At 46.2% G+C, this 16,246-nt stretch overlaps 10 non-coding genes across 10 annotated transcripts; all 10 read left to right on the top strand.

Moving 5' to 3' along the window:
• The first annotated feature begins 1,043 nt into the window (after window positions 1–1,043).
• LOC142287521 (U2 spliceosomal RNA) lies at window positions 1,044–1,234 on the top strand. The gene has a single exon (XR_012748482.1). It is a non-coding gene; the product is annotated as a U2 spliceosomal RNA (small nuclear RNA).
• A 1,387-nt stretch (window positions 1,235–2,621) lies between these two features.
• On the top strand, window positions 2,622–2,812 carry LOC142287519 (U2 spliceosomal RNA). The gene has a single exon (XR_012748480.1). It is a non-coding gene; the product is annotated as a U2 spliceosomal RNA (small nuclear RNA).
• Window positions 2,813–4,199: 1,387 nt separating this feature from the next.
• Window positions 4,200–4,390, top strand: LOC142287518 (U2 spliceosomal RNA). The gene has a single exon (XR_012748479.1). It is a non-coding gene; the product is annotated as a U2 spliceosomal RNA (small nuclear RNA).
• Window positions 4,391–5,777: 1,387 nt separating this feature from the next.
• LOC142287517 (U2 spliceosomal RNA) lies at window positions 5,778–5,968 on the top strand. Its single transcript, XR_012748478.1, has one exon. It is a non-coding gene; the product is annotated as a U2 spliceosomal RNA (small nuclear RNA).
• A 1,387-nt stretch (window positions 5,969–7,355) lies between these two features.
• Window positions 7,356–7,546, top strand: LOC142287516 (U2 spliceosomal RNA). The gene has a single exon (XR_012748477.1). It is a non-coding gene; the product is annotated as a U2 spliceosomal RNA (small nuclear RNA).
• A 1,387-nt stretch (window positions 7,547–8,933) lies between these two features.
• LOC142287514 (U2 spliceosomal RNA) lies at window positions 8,934–9,124 on the top strand. The gene has a single exon (XR_012748476.1). It is a non-coding gene; the product is annotated as a U2 spliceosomal RNA (small nuclear RNA).
• Window positions 9,125–10,511: 1,387 nt separating this feature from the next.
• LOC142287582 (U2 spliceosomal RNA) lies at window positions 10,512–10,702 on the top strand. Its single transcript, XR_012748537.1, has one exon. It is a non-coding gene; the product is annotated as a U2 spliceosomal RNA (small nuclear RNA).
• A 1,387-nt stretch (window positions 10,703–12,089) lies between these two features.
• On the top strand, window positions 12,090–12,280 carry LOC142287581 (U2 spliceosomal RNA). Its single transcript, XR_012748536.1, has one exon. It is a non-coding gene; the product is annotated as a U2 spliceosomal RNA (small nuclear RNA).
• Window positions 12,281–13,667: 1,387 nt separating this feature from the next.
• Window positions 13,668–13,858, top strand: LOC142287580 (U2 spliceosomal RNA). Its single transcript, XR_012748535.1, has one exon. It is a non-coding gene; the product is annotated as a U2 spliceosomal RNA (small nuclear RNA).
• A 1,387-nt stretch (window positions 13,859–15,245) lies between these two features.
• LOC142287579 (U2 spliceosomal RNA) lies at window positions 15,246–15,436 on the top strand. Its single transcript, XR_012748534.1, has one exon. It is a non-coding gene; the product is annotated as a U2 spliceosomal RNA (small nuclear RNA).
• The last annotated feature ends 810 nt before the right edge of the window (window positions 15,437–16,246 follow it).

Here is a 16,246-nt window from a genome sequence, read left to right as displayed (position 1 = left end):
TGGTGCGATCTCTCCGCTTCCACTCCAAAGAAAGTTACCTGTTTATTCCTATCATGCATTGGTTTTTGGGGTTTTCTTTGAGTAATGATGATCTCTTTAGTAGTCTGTTGGCGCCCTCTCCTGGAGGAATAGTTTGCTTGCTCTTGGACATTCTAAAAGAGAGGTCATGATAGACATTGAGCTTCTGAGCTCAATTGGGGACAGTCATGGGTGATGAATGTTTGCAACCTACTGCGAAGCCTCATACCGCAATATAAGGAACGTCAAATACTAAGAAAGGGCGGCCTATGAAAGAATTACTACTTTCAATAAGTACACTTAAACGGCTAATTGGGAATAGAAAAACTGTAAAAAGCCCTCTGAGAAAGCCCCCCTCTAACCTTTGATAGTAAGCTTTTCTGTAGTCTGCCTGTTGATGTATTTTCCGTTTGAACTGTGCACAACATGAAGAGACGGAACACTGGCGGCTTGTCACAATGCCCCCCGATGACATCACAATAGCGCTGCTGCCTAGAAAACAAGCTGCGCAGAAGAAGTTGTTCTTTGGGTGGGAGGGTGGGCTAGTGGAAGGAGGGGGCAATCTCTTTTTTTCCCGGGTGGTAGGGGGATGACAGGAGAAGGGAAGCGGGTGGTGAGAAAGGTACAGAGGGCAGGGTTTGGGGGCTGGGAAGGAAAGGGAAAAGATTAGGGTTTGGGGATGATGAAAGGGCTTTCTACGGGTAAGGATGGCAAAGGGTGGCAGTGACGGAAAGTCAGGCAACCTGTCCTGTCCGTCTTTTTGTATCGTGAATTGGAAAGACTGCAAGGGGGAGGGGAGTTGCTTGCGCCCTAAAGGAGGAGTTATTCAGATTCATTGCAGTGGGCGGCGGCTGCAAAACGCACCATTCTTCTTGTTTTGGCTCTGCAAAGCAGCCTTTTCAAGGGTTGGCTTGAGTGACAAAATGTCTTGTGTAGGCGTGGGTTTGTCTCCCTCTCGCTCTCTCTCCCTAAGATGTGTCCGGCATAGGCCAGGGTGCCACTCGAGGCCCAAACCAATTCTGGTTATCGCTTCTCGGCCTTTTGGCTAAGATCAAGTGTAGTATCTGTTCTTATCAGTTTAATATCTGATACGTCCCCTATCTGGGGACCATATATTAAATGGATTTTTAGAACAGGGAGATGGAAAAAGAGCTTGCTCTGTCCACTCCACGCATTGACCTGGTATTGCAGTACCTCCAGGAACGGTGCACCCCTTCTTAACCCAGTTTCCAAAAGCAGAACTCAATTCACCTGATTCATATTAGCCCGATTTAATGAATTGGAAGAAAGCATACGTCTTCATATGCACCTCAATTTGGCCCATTCACTTTTCACACTTCCTCCTTTTGTTTTTTATCTTTCACACTTTTGACTTTCTTTATTCATCCAAATAGCAAACTCATCACCACTCAACCTGACCAACTCGGCTATGTCCCCGTGCTGCAGTTCTCTGTCTTATCTAGATCATTTGCAATTGAATGGAATAGATCCCTTTTGGACAAAGTGGATTCACCTGCTGCTGCAGTGACCACAGGTGTGATAACATCTAGAATTGGCATCTGGTGCGATCTCTCCGCTTCCACTCCAAAGAAAGTTACCTGTTTATTCCTATCATGCATTGGTTTTTGGGGTTTTCTTTGAGTAATGATGATCTCTTTAGTAGTCTGTTGGCGCCCTCTCCTGGAGGAATAGTTTGCTTGCTCTTGGACATTCTAAAAGAGAGGTCATGATAGACATTGAGCTTCTGAGCTCAATTGGGGACAGTCATGGGTGATGAATGTTTGCAACCTACTGCGAAGCCTCATACCGCAATATAAGGAACGTCAAATACTAAGAAAGGGCGGCCTATGAAAGAATTACTACTTTCAATAAGTACACTTAAACGGCTAATTGGGAATAGAAAAACTGTAAAAAGCCCTCTGAGAAAGCCCCCCTCTAACCTTTGATAGTAAGCTTTTCTGTAGTCTGCCTGTTGATGTATTTTCCGTTTGAACTGTGCACAACATGAAGAGACGGAACACTGGCGGCTTGTCACAATGCCCCCCGATGACATCACAATAGCGCTGCTGCCTAGAAAACAAGCTGCGCAGAAGAAGTTGTTCTTTGGGTGGGAGGGTGGGCTAGTGGAAGGAGGGGGCAATCTCTTTTTTTCCCGGGTGGTAGGGGGATGACAGGAGAAGGGAAGCGGGTGGTGAGAAAGGTACAGAGGGCAGGGTTTGGGGGCTGGGAAGGAAAGGGAAAAGATTAGGGTTTGGGGATGATGAAAGGGCTTTCTACGGGTAAGGATGGCAAAGGGTGGCAGTGACGGAAAGTCAGGCAACCTGTCCTGTCCGTCTTTTTGTATCGTGAATTGGAAAGACTGCAAGGGGGAGGGGAGTTGCTTGCGCCCTAAAGGAGGAGTTATTCAGATTCATTGCAGTGGGCGGCGGCTGCAAAACGCACCATTCTTCTTGTTTTGGCTCTGCAAAGCAGCCTTTTCAAGGGTTGGCTTGGGTGACAAAATGTCTTGTGTAGGCGTGGGTTTGTCTCCCTCTCGCTCTCTCTCCCTAAGATGTGTCCGGCATAGGCCAGGGTGCCACTCGAGGCCCAAACCAATTCTGGTTATCGCTTCTCGGCCTTTTGGCTAAGATCAAGTGTAGTATCTGTTCTTATCAGTTTAATATCTGATACGTCCCCTATCTGGGGACCATATATTAAATGGATTTTTAGAACAGGGAGATGGAAAAAGAGCTTGCTCTGTCCACTCCACGCATTGACCTGGTATTGCAGTACCTCCAGGAACGGTGCACCCCTTCTTAACCCAGTTTCCAAAAGCAGAACTCAATTCACCTGATTCATATTAGCCCGATTTAATGAATTGGAAGAAAGCATACGTCTTCATATGCACCTCAATTTGGCCCATTCACTTTTCACACTTCCTCCTTTTGTTTTTTATCTTTCACACTTTTGACTTTCTTTATTCATCCAAATAGCAAACTCATCACCACTCAACCTGACCAACTCGGCTATGTCCCCGTGCTGCAGTTCTCTGTCTTATCTAGATCATTTGCAATTGAATGGAATAGATCCCTTTTGGACAAAGTGGATTCACCTGCTGCTGCAGTGACCACAGGTGTGATAACATCTAGAATTGGCATCTGGTGCGATCTCTCCGCTTCCACTCCAAAGAAAGTTACCTGTTTATTCCTATCATGCATTGGTTTTTGGGGTTTTCTTTGAGTAATGATGATCTCTTTAGTAGTCTGTTGGCGCCCTCTCCTGGAGGAATAGTTTGCTTGCTCTTGGACATTCTAAAAGAGAGGTCATGATAGACATTGAGCTTCTGAGCTCAATTGGGGACAGTCATGGGTGATGAATGTTTGCAACCTACTGCGAAGCCTCATACCGCAATATAAGGAACGTCAAATACTAAGAAAGGGCGGCCTATGAAAGAATTACTACTTTCAATAAGTACACTTAAACGGCTAATTGGGAATAGAAAAACTGTAAAAAGCCCTCTGAGAAAGCCCCCCTCTAACCTTTGATAGTAAGCTTTTCTGTAGTCTGCCTGTTGATGTATTTTCCGTTTGAACTGTGCACAACATGAAGAGACGGAACACTGGCGGCTTGTCACAATGCCCCCCGATGACATCACAATAGCGCTGCTGCCTAGAAAACAAGCTGCGCAGAAGAAGTTGTTCTTTGGGTGGGAGGGTGGGCTAGTGGAAGGAGGGGGCAATCTCTTTTTTTCCCGGGTGGTAGGGGGATGACAGGAGAAGGGAAGCGGGTGGTGAGAAAGGTACAGAGGGCAGGGTTTGGGGGCTGGGAAGGAAAGGGAAAAGATTAGGGTTTGGGGATGATGAAAGGGCTTTCTACGGGTAAGGATGGCAAAGGGTGGCAGTGACGGAAAGTCAGGCAACCTGTCCTGTCCGTCTTTTTGTATCGTGAATTGGAAAGACTGCAAGGGGGAGGGGAGTTGCTTGCGCCCTAAAGGAGGAGTTATTCAGATTCATTGCAGTGGGCGGCGGCTGCAAAACGCACCATTCTTCTTGTTTTGGCTCTGCAAAGCAGCCTTTTCAAGGGTTGGCTTGGGTGACAAAATGTCTTGTGTAGGCGTGGGTTTGTCTCCCTCTCGCTCTCTCTCCCTAAGATGTGTCCGGCATAGGCCAGGGTGCCACTCGAGGCCCAAACCAATTCTGGTTATCGCTTCTCGGCCTTTTGGCTAAGATCAAGTGTAGTATCTGTTCTTATCAGTTTAATATCTGATACGTCCCCTATCTGGGGACCATATATTAAATGGATTTTTAGAACAGGGAGATGGAAAAAGAGCTTGCTCTGTCCACTCCACGCATTGACCTGGTATTGCAGTACCTCCAGGAACGGTGCACCCCTTCTTAACCCAGTTTCCAAAAGCAGAACTCAATTCACCTGATTCATATTAGCCCGATTTAATGAATTGGAAGAAAGCATACGTCTTCATATGCACCTCAATTTGGCCCATTCACTTTTCACACTTCCTCCTTTTGTTTTTTATCTTTCACACTTTTGACTTTCTTTATTCATCCAAATAGCAAACTCATCACCACTCAACCTGACCAACTCGGCTATGTCCCCGTGCTGCAGTTCTCTGTCTTATCTAGATCATTTGCAATTGAATGGAATAGATCCCTTTTGGACAAAGTGGATTCACCTGCTGCTGCAGTGACCACAGGTGTGATAACATCTAGAATTGGCATCTGGTGCGATCTCTCCGCTTCCACTCCAAAGAAAGTTACCTGTTTATTCCTATCATGCATTGGTTTTTGGGGTTTTCTTTGAGTAATGATGATCTCTTTAGTAGTCTGTTGGCGCCCTCTCCTGGAGGAATAGTTTGCTTGCTCTTGGACATTCTAAAAGAGAGGTCATGATAGACATTGAGCTTCTGAGCTCAATTGGGGACAGTCATGGGTGATGAATGTTTGCAACCTACTGCGAAGCCTCATACCGCAATATAAGGAACGTCAAATACTAAGAAAGGGCGGCCTATGAAAGAATTACTACTTTCAATAAGTACACTTAAACGGCTAATTGGGAATAGAAAAACTGTAAAAAGCCCTCTGAGAAAGCCCCCCTCTAACCTTTGATAGTAAGCTTTTCTGTAGTCTGCCTGTTGATGTATTTTCCGTTTGAACTGTGCACAACATGAAGAGACGGAACACTGGCGGCTTGTCACAATGCCCCCGATGACATCACAATAGCGCTGCTGCCTAGAAAACAAGCTGCGCAGAAGAAGTTGTTCTTTGGGTGGGAGGGTGGGCTAGTGGAAGGAGGGGCAATCTCTTTTTTTCCCGGGTGGTAGGGGGATGACAGGAGAAGGGAAGCGGGTGGTGAGAAAGGTACAGAGGGCAGGGTTTGGGGGCTGGGAAGGAAAGGGAAAAGATTAGGGTTTGGGGATGATGAAAGGGCTTTCTACGGGTAAGGATGGCAAAGGGTGGCAGTGACGGAAAGTCAGGCAACCTGTCCTGTCCGTCTTTTTGTATCGTGAATTGGAAAGACTGCAAGGGGGAGGGGAGTTGCTTGCGCCCTAAAGGAGGAGTTATTCAGATTCATTGCAGTGGGCGGCGGCTGCAAAACGCACCATTCTTCTTGTTTTGGCTCTGCAAAGCAGCCTTTTCAAGGGTTGGCTTGGGTGACAAAATGTCTTGTGTAGGCGTGGGTTTTGTCTCCCTCTCGCTCTCTCTCCCTAAGATGTGTCCGGCATAGGCCAGGGGTGCCACTCGAGGCCCAAACCAATTCTGGTTATCGCTTCTCGGCCTTTTGGCTAAGATCAAGTGTAGTATCTGTTCTTATCAGTTTAATATCTGATACGTCCCCTATCTGGGGACCATATATTAAATGGATTTTTAGAACAGGGAGATGGAAAAAGAGCTTGCTCTGTCCACTCCACGCATTGACCTGGTATTGCAGTACCTCCAGGAACGGTGCACCCCTTCTTAACCCAGTTTCCAAAAGCAGAACTCAATTCACCTGATTCATATTAGCCCGATTTAATGAATTGGAAGAAAGCATACGTCTTCATATGCACCTCAATTTGGCCCATTCACTTTTCACACTTCCTCCTTTTGTTTTTTATCTTTCACACTTTTGACTTTCTTTATTCATCCAAATAGCAAACTCATCACCACTCAACCTGACCAACTCGGCTATGTCCCCGTGCTGCAGTTCTCTGTCTTATCTAGATCATTTGCAATTGAATGGAATAGATCCCTTTTGGACAAAGTGGATTCACCTGCTGCTGCAGTGACCACAGGTGTGATAACATCTAGAATTGGCATCTGGTGCGATCTCTCCGCTTCCACTCCAAAGAAAGTTACCTGTTTATTCCTATCATGCATTGGTTTTTGGGGTTTTCTTTGAGTAATGATGATCTCTTTAGTAGTCTGTTGGCGCCCTCTCCTGGAGGAATAGTTTGCTTGCTCTTGGACATTCTAAAAGAGAGGTCATGATAGACATTGAGCTTCTGAGCTCAATTGGGGACAGTCATGGGTGATGAATGTTTGCAACCTACTGCGAAGCCTCATACCGCAATATAAGGAACGTCAAATACTAAGAAAGGGCGGCCTATGAAAGAATTACTACTTTCAATAAGTACACTTAAACGGCTAATTGGGAATAGAAAAACTGTAAAAAGCCCTCTGAGAAAGCCCCCCTCTAACCTTTGATAGTAAGCTTTTCTGTAGTCTGCCTGTTGATGTATTTTCCGTTTGAACTGTGCACAACATGAAGAGACGGAACACTGGCGGCTTGTCACAATGCCCCCCGATGACATCACAATAGCGCTGCTGCCTAGAAAACAAGCTGCGCAGAAGAAGTTGTTCTTTGGGTGGGAGGGTGGGCTAGTGGAAGGAGGGGGCAATCTCTTTTTTTCCCGGGTGGTAGGGGGATGACAGGAGAAGGGAAGCGGGTGGTGAGAAAGGTACAGAGGGCAGGGTTTGGGGGCTGGGAAGGAAAGGGAAAAGATTAGGGTTTGGGGATGATGAAAGGGCTTTCTACGGGTAAGGATGGCAAAGGGTGGCAGTGACGGAAAGTCAGGCAACCTGTCCTGTCCGTCTTTTTGTATCGTGAATTGGAAAGACTGCAAGGGGGAGGGGAGTTGCTTGCGCCCTAAAGGAGGAGTTATTCAGATTCATTGCAGTGGGCGGCGGCTGCAAAACGCACCATTCTTCTTGTTTTGGCTCTGCAAAGCAGCCTTTTCAAGGGTTGGCTTGGGTGACAAAATGTCTTGTGTAGGCGTGGGTTTGTCTCCCTCTCGCTCTCTCTCCCTAAGATGTGTCCGGCATAGGCCAGGGTGCCACTCGAGGCCCAAACCAATTCTGGTTATCGCTTCTCGGCCTTTTGGCTAAGATCAAGTGTAGTATCTGTTCTTATCAGTTTAATATCTGATACGTCCCCTATCTGGGGACCATATATTAAATGGATTTTTAGAACAGGGAGATGGAAAAAGAGCTTGCTCTGTCCACTCCACGCATTGACCTGGTATTGCAGTACCTCCAGGAACGGTGCACCCCTTCTTAACCCAGTTTCCAAAAGCAGAACTCAATTCACCTGATTCATATTAGCCCGATTTAATGAATTGGAAGAAAGCATACGTCTTCATATGCACCTCAATTTGGCCCATTCACTTTTCACACTTCCTCCTTTTGTTTTTTATCTTTCACACTTTTGACTTTCTTTATTCATCCAAATAGCAAACTCATCACCACTCAACCTGACCAACTCGGCTATGTCCCCGTGCTGCAGTTCTCTGTCTTATCTAGATCATTTGCAATTGAATGGAATAGATCCCTTTTGGACAAAGTGGATTCACCTGCTGCTGCAGTGACCACAGGTGTGATAACATCTAGAATTGGCATCTGGTGCGATCTCTCCGCTTCCACTCCAAAGAAAGTTACCTGTTTATTCCTATCATGCATTGGTTTTTGGGGTTTTCTTTGAGTAATGATGATCTCTTTAGTAGTCTGTTGGCGCCCTCTCCTGGAGGAATAGTTTGCTTGCTCTTGGACATTCTAAAAGAGAGGTCATGATAGACATTGAGCTTCTGAGCTCAATTGGGGACAGTCATGGGTGATGAATGTTTGCAACCTACTGCGAAGCCTCATACCGCAATATAAGGAACGTCAAATACTAAGAAAGGGCGGCCTATGAAAGAATTACTACTTTCAATAAGTACACTTAAACGGCTAATTGGGAATAGAAAAACTGTAAAAAGCCCTCTGAGAAAGCCCCCCTCTAACCTTTGATAGTAAGCTTTTCTGTAGTCTGCCTGTTGATGTATTTTCCGTTTGAACTGTGCACAACATGAAGAGACGGAACACTGGCGGCTTGTCACAATGCCCCCCGATGACATCACAATAGCGCTGCTGCCTAGAAAACAAGCTGCGCAGAAGAAGTTGTTCTTTGGGTGGGAGGGTGGGCTAGTGGAAGGAGGGGGCAATCTCTTTTTTTCCCGGGTGGTAGGGGGATGACAGGAGAAGGGAAGCGGGTGGTGAGAAAGGTACAGAGGGCAGGGTTTGGGGGCTGGGAAGGAAAGGGAAAAGATTAGGGTTTGGGGATGATGAAAGGGCTTTCTACGGGTAAGGATGGCAAAGGGTGGCAGTGACGGAAAGTCAGGCAACCTGTCCTGTCCGTCTTTTTGTATCGTGAATTGGAAAGACTGCAAGGGGGAGGGGAGTTGCTTGCGCCCTAAAGGAGGAGTTATTCAGATTCATTGCAGTGGGCGGCGGCTGCAAAACGCACCATTCTTCTTGTTTTGGCTCTGCAAAGCAGCCTTTTCAAGGGTTGGCTTGGGTGACAAAATGTCTTGTGTAGGCGTGGGTTTGTCTCCCTCTCGCTCTCTCTCCCTAAGATGTGTCCGGCATAGGCCAGGGTGCCACTCGAGGCCCAAACCAATTCTGGTTATCGCTTCTCGGCCTTTTGGCTAAGATCAAGTGTAGTATCTGTTCTTATCAGTTTAATATCTGATACGTCCCCTATCTGGGGACCATATATTAAATGGATTTTTAGAACAGGGAGATGGAAAAAGAGCTTGCTCTGTCCACTCCACGCATTGACCTGGTATTGCAGTACCTCCAGGAACGGTGCACCCCTTCTTAACCCAGTTTCCAAAAGCAGAACTCAATTCACCTGATTCATATTAGCCCGATTTAATGAATTGGAAGAAAGCATACGTCTTCATATGCACCTCAATTTGGCCCATTCACTTTTCACACTTCCTCCTTTTGTTTTTTATCTTTCACACTTTTGACTTTCTTTATTCATCCAAATAGCAAACTCATCACCACTCAACCTGACCAACTCGGCTATGTCCCCGTGCTGCAGTTCTCTGTCTTATCTAGATCATTTGCAATTGAATGGAATAGATCCCTTTTGGACAAAGTGGATTCACCTGCTGCTGCAGTGACCACAGGTGTGATAACATCTAGAATTGGCATCTGGTGCGATCTCTCCGCTTCCACTCCAAAGAAAGTTACCTGTTTATTCCTATCATGCATTGGTTTTTGGGGTTTTCTTTGAGTAATGATGATCTCTTTAGTAGTCTGTTGGCGCCCTCTCCTGGAGGAATAGTTTGCTTGCTCTTGGACATTCTAAAAGAGAGGTCATGATAGACATTGAGCTTCTGAGCTCAATTGGGGACAGTCATGGGTGATGAATGTTTGCAACCTACTGCGAAGCCTCATACCGCAATATAAGGAACGTCAAATACTAAGAAAGGGCGGCCTATGAAAGAATTACTACTTTCAATAAGTACACTTAAACGGCTAATTGGGAATAGAAAAACTGTAAAAAGCCCTCTGAGAAAGCCCCCCTCTAACCTTTGATAGTAAGCTTTTCTGTAGTCTGCCTGTTGATGTATTTTCCGTTTGAACTGTGCACAACATGAAGAGACGGAACACTGGCGGCTTGTCACAATGCCCCCCGATGACATCACAATAGCGCTGCTGCCTAGAAAACAAGCTGCGCAGAAGAAGTTGTTCTTTGGGTGGGAGGGTGGGCTAGTGGAAGGAGGGGGCAATCTCTTTTTTTCCCGGGTGGTAGGGGGATGACAGGAGAAGGGAAGCGGGTGGTGAGAAAGGTACAGAGGGCAGGGTTTGGGGGCTGGGAAGGAAAGGGAAAAGATTAGGGTTTGGGGATGATGAAAGGGCTTTCTACGGGTAAGGATGGCAAAGGGTGGCAGTGACGGAAAGTCAGGCAACCTGTCCTGTCCGTCTTTTTGTATCGTGAATTGGAAAGACTGCAAGGGGGAGGGGAGTTGCTTGCGCCCTAAAGGAGGAGTTATTCAGATTCATTGCAGTGGGCGGCGGCTGCAAAACGCACCATTCTTCTTGTTTTGGCTCTGCAAAGCAGCCTTTTCAAGGGTTGGCTTGGGTGACAAAATGTCTTGTGTAGGCGTGGGTTTGTCTCCCTCTCGCTCTCTCTCCCTAAGATGTGTCCGGCATAGGCCAGGGTGCCACTCGAGGCCCAAACCAATTCTGGTTATCGCTTCTCGGCCTTTTGGCTAAGATCAAGTGTAGTATCTGTTCTTATCAGTTTAATATCTGATACGTCCCCTATCTGGGGACCATATATTAAATGGATTTTTAGAACAGGGAGATGGAAAAAGAGCTTGCTCTGTCCACTCCACGCATTGACCTGGTATTGCAGTACCTCCAGGAACGGTGCACCCCTTCTTAACCCAGTTTCCAAAAGCAGAACTCAATTCACCTGATTCATATTAGCCCGATTTAATGAATTGGAAGAAAGCATACGTCTTCATATGCACCTCAATTTGGCCCATTCACTTTTCACACTTCCTCCTTTTGTTTTTTATCTTTCACACTTTTGACTTTCTTTATTCATCCAAATAGCAAACTCATCACCACTCAACCTGACCAACTCGGCTATGTCCCCGTGCTGCAGTTCTCTGTCTTATCTAGATCATTTGCAATTGAATGGAATAGATCCCTTTTGGACAAAGTGGATTCACCTGCTGCTGCAGTGACCACAGGTGTGATAACATCTAGAATTGGCATCTGGTGCGATCTCTCCGCTTCCACTCCAAAGAAAGTTACCTGTTTATTCCTATCATGCATTGGTTTTTGGGGTTTTCTTTGAGTAATGATGATCTCTTTAGTAGTCTGTTGGCGCCCTCTCCTGGAGGAATAGTTTGCTTGCTCTTGGACATTCTAAAAGAGAGGTCATGATAGACATTGAGCTTCTGAGCTCAATTGGGGACAGTCATGGGTGATGAATGTTTGCAACCTACTGCGAAGCCTCATACCGCAATATAAGGAACGTCAAATACTAAGAAAGGGCGGCCTATGAAAGAATTACTACTTTCAATAAGTACACTTAAACGGCTAATTGGGAATAGAAAAACTGTAAAAAGCCCTCTGAGAAAGCCCCCCTCTAACCTTTGATAGTAAGCTTTTCTGTAGTCTGCCTGTTGATGTATTTTCCGTTTGAACTGTGCACAACATGAAGAGACGGAACACTGGCGGCTTGTCACAATGCCCCCCGATGACATCACAATAGCGCTGCTGCCTAGAAAACAAGCTGCGCAGAAGAAGTTGTTCTTTGGGTGGGAGGGTGGGCTAGTGGAAGGAGGGGGCAATCTCTTTTTTTCCCGGGTGGTAGGGGGATGACAGGAGAAGGGAAGCGGGTGGTGAGAAAGGTACAGAGGGCAGGGTTTGGGGGCTGGGAAGGAAAGGGAAAAGATTAGGGTTTGGGGATGATGAAAGGGCTTTCTACGGGTAAGGATGGCAAAGGGTGGCAGTGACGGAAAGTCAGGCAACCTGTCCTGTCCGTCTTTTTGTATCGTGAATTGGAAAGACTGCAAGGGGGAGGGGAGTTGCTTGCGCCCTAAAGGAGGAGTTATTCAGATTCATTGCAGTGGGCGGCGGCTGCAAAACGCACCATTCTTCTTGTTTTGGCTCTGCAAAGCAGCCTTTTCAAGGGTTGGCTTGGGTGACAAAATGTCTTGTGTAGGCGTGGGTTTGTCTCCCTCTCGCTCTCTCTCCCTAAGATGTGTCCGGCATAGGCCAGGGTGCCACTCGAGGCCCAAACCAATTCTGGTTATCGCTTCTCGGCCTTTTGGCTAAGATCAAGTGTAGTATCTGTTCTTATCAGTTTAATATCTGATACGTCCCCTATCTGGGGACCATATATTAAATGGATTTTTAGAACAGGGAGATGGAAAAAGAGCTTGCTCTGTCCACTCCACGCATTGACCTGGTATTGCAGTACCTCCAGGAACGGTGCACCCCTTCTTAACCCAGTTTCCAAAAGCAGAACTCAATTCACCTGATTCATATTAGCCCGATTTAATGAATTGGAAGAAAGCATACGTCTTCATATGCACCTCAATTTGGCCCATTCACTTTTCACACTTCCTCCTTTTGTTTTTTATCTTTCACACTTTTGACTTTCTTTATTCATCCAAATAGCAAACTCATCACCACTCAACCTGACCAACTCGGCTATGTCCCCGTGCTGCAGTTCTCTGTCTTATCTAGATCATTTGCAATTGAATGGAATAGATCCCTTTTGGACAAAGTGGATTCACCTGCTGCTGCAGTGACCACAGGTGTGATAACATCTAGAATTGGCATCTGGTGCGATCTCTCCGCTTCCACTCCAAAGAAAGTTACCTGTTTATTCCTATCATGCATTGGTTTTTGGGGTTTTCTTTGAGTAATGATGATCTCTTTAGTAGTCTGTTGGCGCCCTCTCCTGGAGGAATAGTTTGCTTGCTCTTGGACATTCTAAAAGAGAGGTCATGATAGACATTGAGCTTCTGAGCTCAATTGGGGACAGTCATGGGTGATGAATGTTTGCAACCTACTGCGAAGCCTCATACCGCAATATAAGGAACGTCAAATACTAAGAAAGGGCGGCCTATGAAAGAATTACTACTTTCAATAAGTACACTTAAACGGCTAATTGGGAATAGAAAAACTGTAAAAAGCCCTCTGAGAAAGCCCCCCTCTAACCTTTGATAGTAAGCTTTTCTGTAGTCTGCCTGTTGATGTATTTTCCGTTTGAACTGTGCACAACATGAAGAGACGGAACACTGGCGGCTTGTCACAATGCCCCCCGATGACATCACAATAGCGCTGCTGCCTAGAAAACAAGCTGCGCAGAAGAAGTTGTTCTTTGGGTGGGAGGGTGGGCTAGTGGAAGGAGGGGGCAATCTCTTTTTTTCCCGGGTGGTAGGGGGATGACAGGAGAAGGGAAGCGGGTGGTGAGAAAGGTACAGAGGGCAGGGTTTGGGGGCTGGGAAGGAAAGGGAAAAGATTAGGGTTTGGGGATGATGAAAGGGCTTTCTACGGGTAAGGATGGCAAAGGGTGGCAGTGACGGAAAGTCAGGCAACCTGTCCTGTCCGTCTTTTTGTATCGTGAATTGGAAAGACTGCAAGGGGGAGGGGAGTTGCTTGCGCCCTAAAGGAGGAGTTATTCAGATTCATTGCAGTGGGCGGCGGCTGCAAAACGCACCATTCTTCTTGTTTTGGCTCTGCAAAGCAGCCTTTTCAAGGGTTGGCTTGGGTGACAAAATGTCTTGTGTAGGCGTGGGTTTGTCTCCCTCTCGCTCTCTCTCCCTAAGATGTGTCCGGCATAGGCCAGGGTGCCACTCGAGGCCCAAACCAATTCTGGTTATCGCTTCTCGGCCTTTTGGCTAAGATCAAGTGTAGTATCTGTTCTTATCAGTTTAATATCTGATACGTCCCCTATCTGGGGACCATATATTAAATGGATTTTTAGAACAGGGAGATGGAAAAAGAGCTTGCTCTGTCCACTCCACGCATTGACCTGGTATTGCAGTACCTCCAGGAACGGTGCACCCCTTCTTAACCCAGTTTCCAAAAGCAGAACTCAATTCACCTGATTCATATTAGCCCGATTTAATGAATTGGAAGAAAGCATACGTCTTCATATGCACCTCAATTTGGCCCATTCACTTTTCACACTTCCTCCTTTTGTTTTTTATCTTTCACACTTTTGACTTTCTTTATTCATCCAAATAGCAAACTCATCACCACTCAACCTGACCAACTCGGCTATGTCCCCGTGCTGCAGTTCTCTGTCTTATCTAGATCATTTGCAATTGAATGGAATAGATCCCTTTTGGACAAAGTGGATTCACCTGCTGCTGCAGTGACCACAGGTGTGATAACATCTAGAATTGGCATCTGGTGCGATCTCTCCGCTTCCACTCCAAAGAAAGTTACCTGTTTATTCCTATCATGCATTGGTTTTTGGGGTTTTCTTTGAGTAATGATGATCTCTTTAGTAGTCTGTTGGCGCCCTCTCCTGGAGGAATAGTTTGCTTGCTCTTGGACATTCTAAAAGAGAGGTCATGATAGACATTGAGCTTCTGAGCTCAATTGGGGACAGTCATGGGTGATGAATGTTTGCAACCTACTGCGAAGCCTCATACCGCAATATAAGGAACGTCAAATACTAAGAAAGGGCGGCCTATGAAAGAATTACTACTTTCAATAAGTACACTTAAACGGCTAATTGGGAATAGAAAAACTGTAAAAAGCCCTCTGAGAAAGCCCCCCTCTAACCTTTGATAGTAAGCTTTTCTGTAGTCTGCCTGTTGATGTATTTTCCGTTTGAACTGTGCACAACATGAAGAGACGGAACACTGGCGGCTTGTCACAATGCCCCCCGATGACATCACAATAGCGCTGCTGCCTAGAAAACAAGCTGCGCAGAAGAAGTTGTTCTTTGGGTGGGAGGGTGGGCTAGTGGAAGGAGGGGGCAATCTCTTTTTTTCCCGGGTGGTAGGGGGATGACAGGAGAAGGGAAGCGGGTGGTGAGAAAGGTACAGAGGGCAGGGTTTGGGGGCTGGGAAGGAAAGGGAAAAGATTAGGGTTTGGGGATGATGAAAGGGCTTTCTACGGGTAAGGATGGCAAAGGGTGGCAGTGACGGAAAGTCAGGCAACCTGTCCTGTCCGTCTTTTTGTATCGTGAATTGGAAAGACTGCAAGGGGGAGGGGAGTTGCTTGCGCCCTAAAGGAGGAGTTATTCAGATTCATTGCAGTGGGCGGCGGCTGCAAAACGCACCATTCTTCTTGTTTTGGCTCTGCAAAGCAGCCTTTTCAAGGGTTGGCTTGGGTGACAAAATGTCTTGTGTAGGCGTGGGTTTGTCTCCCTCTCGCTCTCTCTCCCTAAGATGTGTCCGGCATAGGCCAGGGTGCCACTCGAGGCCCAAACCAATTCTGGTTATCGCTTCTCGGCCTTTTGGCTAAGATCAAGTGTAGTATCTGTTCTTATCAGTTTAATATCTGATACGTCCCCTATCTGGGGACCATATATTAAATGGATTTTTAGAACAGGGAGATGGAAAAAGAGCTTGCTCTGTCCACTCCACGCATTGACCTGGTATTGCAGTACCTCCAGGAACGGTGCACCCCTTCTTAACCCAGTTTCCAAAAGCAGAACTCAATTCACCTGATTCATATTAGCCCGATTTAATGAATTGGAAGAAAGCATACGTCTTCATATGCACCTCAATTTGGCCCATTCACTTTTCACACTTCCTCCTTTTGTTTTTTATCTTTCACACTTTTGACTTTCTTTATTCATCCAAATAGCAAACTCATCACCACTCAACCTGACCAACTCGGCTATGTCCCCGTGCTGCAGTTCTCTGTCTTATCTAGATCATTTGCAATTGAATGGAATAGATCCCTTTTGGACAAAGTGGATTCACCTGCTGCTGCAGTGACCACAGGTGTGATAACATCTAGAATTGGCATCTGGTGCGATCTCTCCGCTTCCACTCCAAAGAAAGTTACCTGTTTATTCCTATCATGCATTGGTTTTTGGGGTTTTCTTTGAGTAATGATGATCTCTTTAGTAGTCTGTTGGCGCCCTCTCCTGGAGGAATAGTTTGCTTGCTCTTGGACATTCTAAAAGAGAGGTCATGATAGACATTGAGCTTCTGAGCTCAATTGGGGACAGTCATGGGTGATGAATGTTTGCAACCTACTGCGAAGCCTCATACCGCAATATAAGGAACGTCAAATACTAAGAAAGGGCGGCCTATGAAAGAATTACTACTTTCAATAAGTACACTTAAACGGCTAATTGGGAATAGAAAAACTGTAAAAAGCCCTCTGAGAAAGCCCCCCTCTAACCTTTGATAGTAAGCTTTTCTGTAGTCTGCCTGTTGATGTATTTTCCGTTTGAACTGTGCACAACATGAAGAGACGGAACACTGGCG

The sequence above is a fragment of the Anomaloglossus baeobatrachus genome, unplaced genomic scaffold, assembly GCF_048569485.1.
Source record: "Anomaloglossus baeobatrachus isolate aAnoBae1 unplaced genomic scaffold, aAnoBae1.hap1 Scaffold_735, whole genome shotgun sequence".
Taxonomy (NCBI): Eukaryota; Metazoa; Chordata; class Amphibia; order Anura; family Aromobatidae; genus Anomaloglossus; species Anomaloglossus baeobatrachus.
Note: the sequence above shows the minus strand (reverse complement) of the source record. Positions and strands in the feature narration are given on the sequence as shown.